This window comes from Prionailurus viverrinus, chromosome D4 (assembly GCF_022837055.1).
Source record: "Prionailurus viverrinus isolate Anna chromosome D4, UM_Priviv_1.0, whole genome shotgun sequence".
Taxonomy (NCBI): Eukaryota; Metazoa; Chordata; class Mammalia; order Carnivora; family Felidae; genus Prionailurus; species Prionailurus viverrinus.
The window spans coordinates 85,514,771-85,530,576 of NC_062573.1; the positions used below are offsets into that span (position 1 = coordinate 85,514,771).

The 15,806-nt window shown below is 46.8% G+C and overlaps 1 protein-coding gene across 1 annotated transcript in view; it reads right to left on the reverse strand.

The window, feature by feature from the left end:
- The window catches only part of LOC125149892 (uncharacterized), a 110,404-nt gene that overhangs the window by 57,934 nt on the left and 36,664 nt on the right, over positions 1-15,806 (reverse strand). The gene's annotated exons all lie outside the window — the stretch shown is intronic.

The window sequence follows — 15,806 nt, forward strand, 5'->3', positions numbered from 1 at the left end:
TCACCTGTAGTCTTAGGGGGAACTCACAAAGTACGAAGGCACTTTGTAAATCCATATCAAGTACATGAATGAAATTGTGACTTTCTGGGACTCAAACCTGGGTTTCCCGCCCTGAACGAGGAGAGGCTCCTTGTTTGATGCTGTGCACAGACTCATCTGAAAGGGGTTTCTAGGAAGAATCTTCATGACCTCTTTCTACCCTACTCCATCACCTCCTTGACACCAAAGCAGTCTGCGGGGTACAGTCGAGTTTCTTCTATGCCATTTTGAGATAGAGAGGGTGGGTGCGATGAAGGCGACGATTCAGGACTTAATCCTCTCTCTTGCTGGTTTGCTGCCCTCACCCCAAGAGCTCCACCTGCAAGCTGGGAAGAGTGTCTGTCACTGCAGTCACATGGTGACAATCCCTGGGATCTAAATCTGACTTCTGCTGCACGGTCACCACTCGGCAGTTTAGAAGCTTATTGGTTTCATTGTCGTCTTCCCTTTTGTTTGGAGTTAGACTCCCCTTCAAATGCTTTAATTATCATCACTTAAAATAAAACTTGAATAAAATACTGACACAGAAGGAGAGCCTCACGATGATTGCTGTCACCACTCCCATTCAACATAGTACTAGAAGTCCCGTCTAGAACAATCAGGTAAGACAAAGAAGTCAAAGGCATTCCAGTTGGAAAGGACGATGTAAAAATGTCACTACTTGCAAATGATATGATCTTATATATTGAAAACCCCAAAGACTCAACTAAAAAACTATTCAATCTAATCAATGCATTCAGTGAAGCTGCAGGATGTAAAATCAATACACAGAAACAAGTTGTATTTCAATATACTGACAAAGAAATAGCCGAAAAAAATAGAGAAAACTATCCCATTTACAATTGCATTAAAAACAATGAAATACCTAGGAATAAATTTAACCAAGGAAGTGAAAGATCCTTACAAGAAAACTACAAGGCGCGGTTGAAAGAAATCAAAGAAGACACAAACAAATGGCTCATGGATTGGAAGACTTAATATTATTAAAAGTCCATGCTACCCAAAGCCAGCTGTAAGTTCAGTGCCATCCCTATCAAATCGCCAAGGAATTTTTCACAGGAATAGAATAAACAATCTTAAAATTGGTATTGAACCACAAAAGGCCCCAAATAGCCAAAGCCATCATGAGAAAGAACAAAGGTGGAAGCATCACGCTCCCTGATTTCACACTACACTACAAAGCTGTAGTAATTAAAGCAATATGGTACTGGCACAAAAACAGATACACAGATACATGGAGCAGAACACACAGCTCAGAATTAAACCGCGTGTACGGTTAGTTAGTACTTGATAAGGCCCAAGAACATCCAATGGGGAAAGAACAGTCTCTTCAACAAACGGTGTTGGGAAAACTGGTTAACTACATGGAGAAAAATGAAATTGGACCCCTATCTTACAATACTCACAAAAATTAACTCAAAATGGACCAGAAACTTAAATGGAAGACCTAATACTATAAAACTCCTGGAAAAAACATATACAAGCTCATTGACGTTGGTCTTGGCAGTGATTTTTTTTTTGACATGACTCCAAATGGACAAACAACTAAGGACTAAATCAACAAGGGGGATACAGCAAACCTAAATGCTTCTGCACTACAAAAGAAACAACAAAATAAAAAGGTAACCTAAACAATGGGAGAGAATATTTGCAAACCATGTATCAGATAAGAGGTTAAGATTCAACATTTACAAAGAACTCCTACAACTCAATAACAAGAAAATCCAACAATCCGATTCAACCATGAGCAGACGAGCTAAATGGGCATTTTTTGAAGAAGACATCTAGACGGCCAACAGGTACGTGGAAAGATGCTCAACATCACTCACCCTTAGGGAAATGCAAATCAAAACCACAACGAGATGTCACCTTATGCCTGTCAGAATTGATATCAAGAAAACAAGAGATACCTAGTATCGGTGAGGATGCAGAGAAAAGGGAGCACTTGTTCACCGCTACTTGCATTGTAAACTGGCCCAGCCACTTTAGAGAACAGTATGGAGGTTCCTCAAGAAATTAACAATAGAATTACCACACAGCTCAGCAATCCCACTTGTGGGTATGTACCCAAAGGAAATGACAACAGGTTATGAAAGCTGTATCTGCACTCCCATGTTGATGGCAGAATTATTCACAGTAGCCAAGATACAGAAACAACATAAATTCCAAGGACGGGTGAATGGATAAAGAACACACACACACACACACACACACACACACACACACACACACACAAATGGAATACTACTCAGCCGTAAGAAAAAAAATCATATCCTCCCATTTGCAACAACAGGGATGGATCCTGAGGACATTATGTTAAGTGAGGTAAGTCGTACACAGAAAAACAAATACTATATGATATTCCTTAAATGTGGGACCTAAAACAAACAACCGAACTTGAGAAGACAGACAGTGGATGTGGTTGGTGGTTACAAAGGTTGGGGGTGGGAAATGGCAGAGGTGTTGTCTGAAGGTTGTTCGAGGGTGCATACTTGCAGCCTGTAGATAAATCAGCCCTGAAGATGTAATTAATACACAGTACAGGGATTACAGACTCCCCCCCCAAAAAAACCCCACAATTATAAAAATTAAACTTGCTAAGAAACTAGATCTTAAGTGTTCCCATCACTAGAAGAAATGGAAATTACGCGAGGCAGGAGAGGTGTTAGCTGGTGCTCCAGTGGCCATCATATTGCCCTATGAATGCATCACATCAGGATGCTGTAACCTTAAACTTACATAATGTTATAGGTCACTTACATCTCAATTCAAAAAAACAGGAAGAGAGATCTTCCATTCTCTCTCCTTCCCCCCCCCTCCCTAGCCACCTCCCCCTCTCCTCCTTCTCCCCCTTCCTCTCTCCCTTCCTCCTCTCCCTTGCTCCCTCCCCTCCCTCTCCCCCTCTCCCTCCTTCACACATGCACCAAGGAAAGGCCGTGTGAGCACAGAGGATTTGACCATCTGCATTCAAGCCCGGAATAGACCTCTCACCAGACAGAACGTGAGCACATGCTCTGGTTCTCCTCCCGCCTGTCAGGCATATCTACTCAGTCTCCTCCCTGAGTCCCCTTTGCCTGCCCTTGGGGAGGGGTCCTGTTCTCACTCGCTAATGTCTCCTCGGACCCAGCTGTGCACTCCTTGGCTGCACTCCACCTCTTGTACTTCTCTCCCTTGCTCTCCAGAGCCGTGTGTCCCTCTGCCCACAGGGCAGTGCACACGGGACACTCCCAGGCTGTTCAGGTTCCACGCAGCCGATGTCAGATTCCTCGTCTTCCACCGCACAGCCCGTGCTCTGCCCACACTTCCGATATGCGTAACAGAATAACTGCAAACCTAGTAGTAAGACGTCCAACCCCAGCATCCAAAGCACAACACTGGACTCCTCTGCGGCCCTCATCCTCTGCCTCAACGCTCAGTAGTCAAAGGGCCACTAAATCCTGTGGATTAGCCTCCTGATGCGGCCCTTCCCTAGTGCGAATCTTCATCGTCTCTTTCCTGGGCTTTTACTGTAGCTCCTAAATGGATTTCCCCCTTTTTTCTTCTTTCAGTTCACCCTCCACATTGCAACAGAAGTGGCCTTTCCAAAATGAACGTGGTCTTGTTAGTCCAAATATTACCACTCAAGACATGCGCATACACATACACACACACACACACACACACACACACACACACACACACAAAGAAGTAATGCCAAGTGCATTACTTCGGTGTTTAAACATTGCTGAATACTGGAAGGCTAAAAATGGATGCTCCCCTTACCTGCCAGGCAGTGCCTTCTTCCAGACCCAGTGAAAATACCTCACTTTTTGTAAAAACTTCCCTTAACATTTCTCTTAAAGCCCCACAGACATGATGACACCTCTTCTTGTGCCCTAACCTACACACACACACACACACACACACACACACACCTTACCTCTTACCCCAACCAACCCCTAAGCTATCAACATCTCCCTCAAACTCCAAGGCCCTTGAAGGATGGGCTGTGGTGTTGGTTCCTGTATCCCCGGTGCATTCATCACTGACATGTAGTGGATAAGAACTCGAGATGTTTTCACTTTATTTTATTGATTGATTGATTGATTGATTGATTTAATGTTTATTTATTTCTTTTTGAGAGGGACAGAGCATGAGCAGGTGAGGGGCAGAGACAGGAGAGAGACTCCCAAGCAGGCTCTGCATGGTCAACACAGAGCCTGACGCAGGACTCAAACTCACAAACTGTGAGATCATGACCTGAACCAAAATCAAGAGTCAGACGCACAACTCACTGAGCTCCCAGGAACCCTAGAAATACACTTTTATCACACATACACATGAAGATATGTTTGTATTACCAGCAAAAGTTTCACTTAAAAGCATATACTCTTTTATTTTTTTTAATGCTTATTTATTATTTTTGAGAGAGTGAACGAGACAGAGTGCAAGTGGGGAAGGGCAGAGATAGGAAGACACAGAATCCGAAGCAAGCTCCAGGCTCCAAGCTGCCAGCACAGAAGCCCGACATGGGGCTCAAACTCATGAACCGTGAGATCATGACCTGAGCCCAAGTTGGATGCTTAACTGACTGAGCCACCCAAGTGCCCTGATATTTTCACTTTAGAACTAGGAGAAAATAAGAAAATATCTAAGTTTTGGGAAAGGCTAAAAGATCATCTTCAACTTGAAAAATGGAAGCTGGGGAGGGATTTAAATGTATGTTCAAATGAATTCCACATGGTGAAAAAAAATGCTCTTCGAGCCCAGAAGACCAGGCCTCTCTGCTGACAACCAGCTGTGGGGACACAGCCTCACTGGGCCTACGCTTCTGCTCCTGTTACATCACAAAGCTGTTCTCTGCGACCCTCCACCCTCACACTGAGAACAGTAAATATATACAAATACCGCACATCGCCTTGTACACGTGTCTGCAAGTAATTTGATGCTATGTCAATTAGACCTCAACTTAATGAAACAGAATAAAGAAAAACACATAAATGTCAGCAGAAGGGACTCTGTCAGAATCAAGAAAACCTTTCCCTGGAGTAGAAGCTGTTTAGGAAGGAGAAACCTGACAGGGCCATGGAGAGTCATCTCCTGAAGGCCTGATTAGCAGGGCGTTTTCATCCATCCTGAAGGATTTGTGTTGTGTTCTTCCTGGAGGTGGTGGTGAGGCTGGTGGGGTGGGACTGGAGGGCGGAGCCAGATTCCCCAATCCTGAACCTTTCTGAGATTCTGAAAAACATTTCATGACTGAGAGCGATCAATAAAATGAGTCATTATGAATGCTTCTTGCCATCAAATAATCATGGCTGGTAATCCCATAAAGGGTAGCATGTTATGGCATAAGGGGGGGGGGGTACTTTTTGTTTAAAAAAAAAAAGTAGAATTCTATAACTAAATAACTAAACTAACAAAAATTCTATAACTCCAGATACAACTGGGGATGTATTTTCATAGCATTTGAGCTTTTCCTCTAGAAATCAGCAAGGGATGAGCTCTCTGCTTTGTCTTAAGGGAGCTGTGTGCCAGGACAAATTTACCACTTTCTGAAAAAGACACAAAAATCCAAGAGCAGCTGTGGCCTCTGTCGATGTTCTGCCATGACTCCTTTCTGAGTCTATATTTGACACGATCTGATGGAGTGAGATCACATGCCAGGAGTAAACTCAGCCCAGAGCATCAGCCTTGATTTACTTCCAGAAGCAGTAATAAGCCTGCCCACTGTTGGCCAGGTTCCTTGTCCATTTGCAGTATGCCTCAAAGCTATGGAAACACGGAATGAAGATGGAATAGAGACATCTGTACCTACACACCGATGTGCTCCACGGACTGTGTCCTGTAGAAAAAGATCGATCCCTTAAAATATTAACTGTGGTCATTTTTCCAAGGATCCATACAAAGGAAAAACAACAGCTTCCAGTAACCATCTCCCTCACTGTGCTGTTTCACTGAAAGAAATAAATTCTGAATTTCTCACAGCTGTTGAAAATGGCAAATTCCACCATGGCAACAGAAAAATAACCCTAGTAGGTAAAGATATTTGAGCCAAGTTAGACTTTGGGAACTCAGTGCCCTGGTCTTGGGACCAGGCCAGGGAAACGGGCTCCATGCCCATTTATGGAAACTGGGTTTGAGCTGGGTAGGGCGTGGGTACATGTTGGACGTGACAAGGTTGACATGTGCATCCCAGTGACCATAGCCTGCCCTGGCCCAGGGCGAAGATGTGCGGCCGCCCCTTCCCAGACGACGCTGGACATTCGGCCTGCCAGGATGAGCATCCTTGCCCCATGATGCCGGAAGGGCGGGCTAGAAGGGGGATGCATCAACTGGTCTGGGCGAGGCCAAGCTGCTCTGTTTGGTTCCTGAGGTTTGCACCCATTCAAATGCAGCTCGATGTTCCTTCCCACCCCATGGGCTCCCATCCCAAGCCAGGTTAGCTGGGAAGCCTCAGTGGGCCTTCTCAACAAGGATGCTGCTAGAATAAAGCCCATCTCCCCAAGGCAACCAACATGTATCACAAATTAGCTTATCTCCTCTCCTTCTACAGCAGTACTAGCTATGGAGCATTCTTGGGGAAACTGAGAAAACCGTCCTTCAGATGACTCCCCTGCGGCCTGTCTCCCGTGGAACTCGGCTGGAAACGGCTGTCAATTAGAAAGCCTCAGGAATGGGATCAGGCCTTCTGAACTTCTGACCCAGACCCCAGTCTAGAACGCAGCTGGGGGTTGGGGCTGTTTTCTGGGTCTTCTCCGGGCTTGGAATGGAGGGCATGCCTCGTGCCTGCCCAGATTTCACAGCCCCGGCTGACCCTGCCGTCCCTGCGCAGACCCACCACCACGCCCCTCCTGCTGCCTGGGGGAGCCACTCATACTAACAAAACATTTCATTGCTTCATCTGGTTTCTGTCCTGTATGTGACAACTCAGGGTGAGCTCCATGCTGACACAGGTAGGCTGAAAATCTTGGTCAAGGGCGAGGATTTATACAGAGTGTGCTTATGCCATTTCTCTTTTTTAAAATAACTCTTCACTGGCTTTGTGGTGCAGAGGTTACAAGTGTGGGCCTTGAAACAGAACAGAGTCTGCCATCGCTCCTTGTCATGTAAGTTCTGTCTTCTCAGGCTGCTCGGCCTCTCCACCTTGGACATGAGGCAACGGAGAACAGTGTACCTGAGAAGTGGAAAACCAGCAGGGTGAGTCCCCTAAAGACTGACCTGAGAGAGTTACATGAGGCAGGGAACATGGTCGCAGGAGGAGGAGGAGGCTGGCGGGCTCCCGGATCTAGAGGCGGAGCCGGGAGTCCAGGGGATGAAGGTGGCTCCAGTTCACAAGACAGGGCACCAAGGAGAAGAGAGTGACAAGTGACTCCAGAGACCTGCGGAGGGTTGCCCTGAGCATCCCTCCCGAGTGCAGGAGGACACTCCCCGAGGCTGATTCCAGGACAGAAGGATAGCGAGAACCGGGACCAGCGCTCACCCAGGGCCAGGACCGTGGTGTGATTCCACCAGCCAGGCCCGAATCGTCTGCAGATCACAGGTTCACGGGTAGGGCACTCAGATAATTCTCACCACAGCACTGGGGGTGATTCACCCGAGACAACGCTGCTGAGATCACAAATCTAAAAACAAATCTTAAAAGGCTAGAAAGAATCAAACCGACTCTGTGAAATACAACTGTCCCAGAACAAAGCTCAAGAATATTTATGAGAATACAAAAATATCCAGCACCCAGCAAGGTAAAATTCACAGTGCCTGACATCCAATCAAAAACTATTAGGCATGCAAAGCAGCTTATAGATATAAGTCAGAATGAGGAGAAAAGTCAATCAATTGAACCAACCCAGCATGAACAGAGATGGGAGAATTCACAAAAAGGGATGTTAAAACAGTGATTATAAATGTTTTCTTTATGTTTTAAAAGTTAAGTAGAGACACTGAAAACATATTTCTAAAGCCACCCAGATCAAACTTTATACATGAAAACTACAATGTCTCTGGGAAAAATGAACTAGATGAAACTAATGGCAGATTAGACATTTCAGAGGGAAAGACAGTGGCCGTGGAAGCATGGCAACAGAGAATTTATCCACATGGGAACTTGGGGGAAATGATTAAAAAATAATGAAATCAGAAGGAATCAGTAAGTTGTGGGACAACTTCACTAGGCCTAATATACATTTGGTTGTAGTCCCTAAAGGAGAAGGGAATGAGGAGGACAAAAAAAATTTTTTTGAAGAAACCGTGAACAAAATTTTCCAGATTGGATAAATACCCCCGATGCATGAAACTCAATGACATTTGAGCACAAGAAACAAGAAGAAAATGACACCAACGTACATCATAATCCAACTGCTCAAAAACCAGCAATGAGGATAAAATATTTTCTAAGTCAGAGAAAAACACATCAGGTACAGAGGGGAAAGGTGCACATGACAGCAGATTTCTCATCAAAAACTATGCAACTGGGAAGCAGAGGAATAACATCAGCAAAATATTGAAAGAAAAAAAATTGTCAATCTAGAACTCAACACCCAGCAAAAAACACCTTTAATTTTAAAAAAGACAAAATTCAAACTATTTCAAATTCACAAATGATGACAGAACTCTTCACCGGCAGGCCCACACTTTAGTAAATATTAAAGCATATCACTCAGGCAGATGGATAATGATGTCAGATGGAAACAGGGATCTAACGAAGAAATAAAACACCAAAAATGGTAACTACATGAGTGAACATACACGATTTTTTCATATTATTTCAATCTTAAAAAAGACAATTGTCTCAACAAAAATAAGAACTATAGATTTTAAGATTTCTGATGTGCATATTAGATAATGTGCGGTGACAATCCCATTAAGGGTGGCAGGAGAAATGAAAGCATGCGACTGTCGCACTCTTATATTACACATACAGTGGGACATCATCACTTGAAAGTAAACTCTGATAAGTATACTCCTAACCCTAAATGAACCCCCAGAAAAACAAAACAAGGAGTTATCCCTAATTATTCAATGAAGAGAGAAGACACAAATCATTAATAATCAGAATCAGAAGTGACATCACCACAGAATCCACATATGTTAAAAAGATAATACGGAAAACTATTAACAACTTTATGCTAATAAATTTCATAACTTAGATGAAATAAAGAAAAAAACTGACAGAAATAAAATAGATAAAACCAATACATGAAAAGCAATAAAATTCACCATTCTAAGTAGGTTCAGAGACTCAGAATCTCTGGAGTTTGCCCCAAATGTCAGGATGGGGTGACTGCCTTCTGCATTAGCTTGCTATTTAATTCAAATCTTGAAAGCAAGCCCATTTCCATGAAGTTGGCCAAGACACTCCCAAAGGCAGAGATTTAACTTGTGGTTAAAACTGTTCCCACAAAGGAAACTCTAGAAAATTAAAGAGGAAGGAATACATCCCAACCTATTTTATGAGGCCAGGTACACTGGTACCAAAACCAGATAGGGACATTACAAGTACAGCAAACTAAAGACCAATATTCCACGTAAATATAGATGCAAAAACTCTGAACAAAATTTTAGCAAGTCAAAGCCAATAAGGTACAAAAAGGAAAATATGTTATCATCAAGTAGGTTTTTCCAGGAATGCAAGGTTGGTGTAACACTTGAAAATCAATGCAATTGAACATGGTAATAATAATCTTTAACATGTAAAACTTTAAAAATAAGAAAACTATATAATTATTTCTCTAGATACAGGAAAAGCACTCAACAAAATCTCACATCTATTTCTGATTTAAAAAAAAACTCTGAAAATTAGGATCAGAAAGGAGTGTCCTCAGTGTGGTAAAGAACATCTACAGAAAACCTACAGTGACCATAACACTCAGTGGCAATAACTGGACGCATTTCCCCCAAAATGAAGAACGAGAGACAAGGACGCTTGTTCTCCAGGTGCCCCATCAACATTGTGTGGGAGGTTCTATCTGACGTAAGCAGGCAAGAAAAAGGGGTAAAAGACATTCAGACTGGAAAGGAAACCTAAAGTTGTTTTTCCACAGATGACACAATCATATATTTAAAATATGATGAAATCTACAAAAAAAATCTATTAGAACTAGTTTCGTAAATCTGCAAGGTTTGAGGTCAACATACAACTGCCATTTCTGTTTTTTAAAAAAGCTTATTTCGAGAGAGAGAGAAAACGCATGTGTACACATGCACAAGTTGGGGAGGGGTAGAGAGAGAGAGAGAATCCCAAGCAGACTCCATGCTGTCAGCGTGGAGCCCGAAGAGGGGCTTGATCTCATGGCCATTAGATCATGATTTCAGCCCAAATCAGGAGTCGGACACTTAACCAACTGAGCCACCAAGTCACCTCTATCACTTCTATTTTTATATGCTATCAATGAACAGTCAGAAATAGAAATTATTAAGATAATACCATTTATAATTGCATCAAAAAATACAAAATACTTAGGGATAGATCTGACAAAACCATGTAAGACCTGTACATTAATAACTATGAAATACTGATGAAAAAGTTAAGGAATACCTAAATAAATGGGGAAATATACCTTGTTAATCAATCAGGAGGCTCCACATTACTAAGATGTCAGTTCTCTCCCAATTGTTCTGTAAAATTCAAAAAAAGTCCAACTAAACTCCAAACAAGCTTTTTGTTGTTGAAATTGACAAGCTGATTCTAAAATTCATATGTACATGTGAAGTACCTAGAATGGCCAAAAACACTTTGAAAAAGGACAAAGTTGGGGGCACCTGGGTGGCTCAGTCAGTTAAGTCTGACTTTAGCTCAGGTCATGATCTCAAGGCTCATGGGTTCCAGCCCCGTGTCAGGCTCTGTGCTGACAGCTCAGAGCCTGGAGCCTGCTTCGGATTCTGTGTCTCCCTCTCTCTCTGTTCCTCCCCCACTCACACTCACTCTCTCTCTCTCTCTCTCTCTCTCTCTCTTTCAAATAAATAAACATTAAAAAAATTTTTTTAAATAGAAAGGAAAGGGACAAAGACCACAGAACTGACCACACACTAGTCAGAAATTTCCATAAACAAAATTAAATATGCAGCCAGCAGGGGGAGGACTGTATCCCAGCATCACACGGGATACAGGCTAACGGCCACGGTGCTTCGACAATTCACAAACGGGGCGAGAAAACCCTCACTGAAACGTAAAGGAGAGAGCGGGTGAAGGTGGTGAAGAAATGCTGTCTTCGGGCGTCAGTCCTGAGGGTGGCGCAGGGGATGGGGACCTGGGGACTCTGCTCTACGGCTTATTGAAAGTGGCGTCATGCAGCTGTTAACAAGAGCCAGTGAGAAACATTTACGGGAAGGGCCTCGGCAGCACAAACACCGGAGGAAACCAAGGGAAAGAGAGATGTTGGCCGTGGTGGCCGTGGGCGGCCGCCTTGGTTTTCCTTCCTGTACTTTGCAATTCCTGGGGAATTCCTGGCCTGGAGTTACAGGCCCCCTGCCCGGCAAGGGACCTCTAAGAATATCCAGAACTGTCTAAAAAATATTACATGTGTGTGCGCCATTCTCCCACTTACGAACAAGCTGCTGCAATCGTGAAATCTCACTCTTCTGTTCTGTCTCCGACCACCAGGAAAGAAGAGTTGTTTCTTCACAGGACAGCAACGTGCACGAGGCGCTAAACATTCCCTTCCCTGAGCTCCGAGCATCTGAGCCAGGCTGGACGAGCCCCTTCCCTCTGGCATTTAGGTCTCTGACTCAAGGGCCTCCCTTGTCCTCACTGGGCTGGTTGCCTCTGTACCTTTCGTATTTGTGTGTGAGCATTTCGTCCCCAGCCCCACCCCCACCCCCACCTGCCGGAGCCACCATGCGTGAGGAGAGGCAGGTGGAAGGTGTCTCTACATCCCACGGCAGATTCCACCAGCCCTGAGCCTCAGAAACGCTCTGCACTGCTTCCTGACTCACAGAATCACTGGAACGAAAGATGCCACCAACCTTGTCATCTCTGGTTTTTGTCAGTTACTGTCAGGATGTCTCAGGCAGGGGGTGTTGGTGTCTCCCCAGGAAGTGAGGACAGAAGCCCCCAGCCCCTGCGGAGCCCAGGAGCAGACAGATCGATACAACCCCTCACTGAAGGGACATCAGCCCCAGTGCCCAGCCACAGGCTCTGCAAAGATGCCTGCTGGTCACTTTATCGTGACTTTCTCCTTCTGGCCCGAGAATGCCTTTTCCAGCTGAGTCCGCCCATACGTTCCCTTGTTGGGCAGTTACAGAGCCAAGGAAAGAGTCCCCACAGGTGCCATGCTACATAGGTGCCGTCATACACATGCCACTGCTCCGAGTGGCCCCGGGACTTTAGGCCTGTCTCTCTCCCAAAGTTGTGTCTGCCATTAAGTCCGTTTTGAATGAGCTGGGTATGAGGGAACCCTGGCTTCTGAGGTCAGATTTTGGGGGGAACAAAGGCAAGAGAAATGCAGCTTCCTGGACACTGATGGTGTGGCTCGGGGACACAGGTGACAGGAGACATGCCCCCCCCCCAGGCATCACTGTGAATGGGGCAGGGGCCACAGTAGAGGGCCCAGCTGTCCTGCAGGCCCCATCTTCCCCTGCATGGGCATAGCGGGCGTCCCTCCAGACGACACCCTCCACAGAGCTTTGCTTTTCCTCCACTTCCCACGATTCCGCAGCTGGTGTCTGTCCTCCTGTCCCTGAGGACATCGGGAGGGTGCTGCTCCAGCCGGTTGCCCACCCCGGCTGCACTCACCCCAGGACACCAGCTGGGCAGCAGCTGTGGACCCCAGAGGACCCGTGGGGAGGGCAGCGCAGGGTCTGGTTGCGGACAGAAGGGGAACCAGGGCCCCTCCTTGGGGCCTGCCACATGCATGGCCTGGTCCCCACCCCCATTCACCAGACTCCGCTCTGCCTGAGGGCGTTCCAGGCTTTGAACCTCTGGTCATGCCAGAGAAATCCTATGACTGGAGGGTGTCCCTGCAGCACACGGGGTGGCCAGAGGAGGCCACAGTGTCCGCCCAGAGGAGATCTGGGGCCAATCTCGGCTTCCCTCCAGGTTTCCGCATCAGTACGGAGTGGACATCACGTGCCCCCACTGGACGCCCAGGCTGCTCTGGTCCAGATGCACGCAGCACAAGTGTGCTGGGAGCCAGGAAGACAGCACAGTGTTCTCCATGGCGGGTGCTCTGCACACACACCCAGCGTCCACAGTGCTCTGGGGCAAAGCGCACCAAGTCCTCAGCAACAGGCCCAACTTCCTAGGGCCACCCCACACAGACCTGAGGCCCAGCAGCACCTGCCCCACAGCCCAGCCGGCCGGCCGGATCCAAACCTACCCGCTTCCTGGGTGTGATGTTCTGGGCATCATCTCCACCAATGTCTTCGGGGGGGGGGGGGGGGGGGGGGCACGGGGGGGTGTGGAAATGTATCATCTACTACAGGAGGGGATGTGGGGGGTGTGGAAACGTGTCCTCCCCCCATCAGGAGGGACCCCAGAGTCTTGACAGACACAGGCTTGTTCCCCCAGCTCTGCCCGCTCACATTCACTATTTAAGATCTGAAAGACAAGGCAGTAAGACAACACAGACTACTTGGAAGGTTGTCGGTAATAAAATGACAAAGCAGAGCATGGCCATCTGCACGTGACCCACACCCTGAGTGTGTACAGGGATCGCACATTTGGACAGGAGTCCTTGCGTGGTCAGGAACGCAGGAGAGGTAGACAGAGGTATGTAAATGCATAAAACCACAGTGAGGCCGGGGAACCGTGCGACAGCTAACTTGGAGCCACCACATTCGCAGCCCTATAATTCGATGTTCTCTGTTATTTTCTTTAACATAAAGGTGACAACTTGAGCCCATCAGGAACACACTAGGAAGGCCCTTTCTGGTGCTTTCTGGGGTTAATTTGAACATGTCACGGGGTCCCCAGTGCGGCCATAACAGAAGAGAACGCAGGGGCGTAAAGAAGAGAATGTGCTGTCGCGCTCCAGAGGCCTGTCCATCCACAGATGAACGCAAAAATGAGATGCAGTACACCCACACGAGGAGAGCTACCCGGCCTCAGAGAGGAAGAAAGTCGCATGCACGCTGCAACGTGGAGGCACTGAAGGGCGTGATGCTGGCTGAAATCAGCCAGTCACAAGGAGACGTGATTCATAAGAAGAAATGCTGTATTACTCCGCCCAGATGGGGCCCTGGGGCTGTCCGATTCTCAGAGCCAGCCAGCAGAATTTTGCTAGAAGGGGCCTGGGGAGTGGCCAGTGGTTTCAAGGGCATAAAGCTCCAGATCAGGAAGGAGAAAACCCTTCCAGTCACGGATGGTGGCAATGACCTCACAAAAAGGTGAATGTACTCAAGGCCACTGAGCCCTACACTCAAAAATGACCGACGTGCTAAGTTTGTGTTCTGTGAATTTCACGACTACAATCTAAGAATCCAATGAAGTATAAAGTTTAGTTAATAACAAAATGAATAGACCAAGACAGAGATGGATGACAAAGCCCCGCCCCCAACACACACACAAGTCCAGCATTTTCGTAGAATCCAGGGGCCACTGTCGGGGTGCCCCCTCTCAACGTGTCCGTGTGTCTGAACATTTTCTTCATAAAATGGCAGGGAGCAGAGCAGCCAGAAGAAATGCTCTCGGAGGGGAGACAGCCAAGAGGAGCCCCAGTCCCCAGGGACAGGCTCCAAGCCCCAACCTGTGGCTGAAAGAGTGTGGCCCCTGATGAAGAAGCTGGGCTCCAGGCGCCATGTTGGGCAGTGGGGCCCGGTCCTCCCAGGACCCGCGACGTCAACAGCCACGCACTCAGTCCCCAATGTTTGCAAGGGCACTGCTGCTCTGTGATGGCTCGTAAAATGCTTAGCAAGTGCGTGACAGACGGTACTCAACAGTACTGTTGGCTGCTTAGCTGGTTGTAATGGCAGTAGTGTTGTGCTAGTTAACATGCATCACTATAGCACTAGTTAACGAGTGTCACTGTAGCACTAGTTAACGCGGGTCAGTGTAGCACTACTTTCCTTTCTTCCCAGTTTTATTGAGATATAACTGACACATAGTGTTGTGTAAGTTGAAGTGATGGGCCTCCGGGACACACTCGGGGAGACAAAGCCCCTCCCTTGCTTCTGGACACCTTGCGCCCACTTTCTTGGAGCACCAGCACCCCCTGCTGGGCGGGGACCAGAAAGGCACAACCCAGGAACCAGGGACCAAAGTGCCCACTCACAAACCCGAGACCTGGGGTGCAGGGCCCCCTCCCCAACGAGTACACACACACACACACACACACACACACACACACACACATACACACACACGCACACACATGCACAGGGACAGGGAAGCCTGGGGCGCGACCTGCACACCAGGGCTGCAGACCAGGACTGCACAGAGAGCCCGGTTCCACCCAAGAGGCTTCCTCAAGAGGCCAGTCTGTCTGAGACACACAGAAGACACCAGAAATACTGTCTTGGGGGAAAATAAACTTGCAGTTTCTGTTAGCAACAGACAGGGCCATTCCGGGCCCGGGGGCAGTTTTAAATCTACTTGGGGAGCACATTTCTGAAGGTGGCTGTGTCTCAGGGATCAGAGCATGGGTTTGTTGTTGTTGTTGATCAAAATCAGAATTAGTGTCCATCATTGTCGCTGCTAGACTTTCAGTTATGTTTAGCACTTTTGGCTACGGGCATGTTTTACACTAACATTTATTAAATTCAGTAAATAGGTATTCCCAATGACGACCAAGCCAACATTTGCCTGTGAAGGGCAGGAAGATGGGCAGCGACTGGAGATAAAGGTGGGAGGGTAAGTG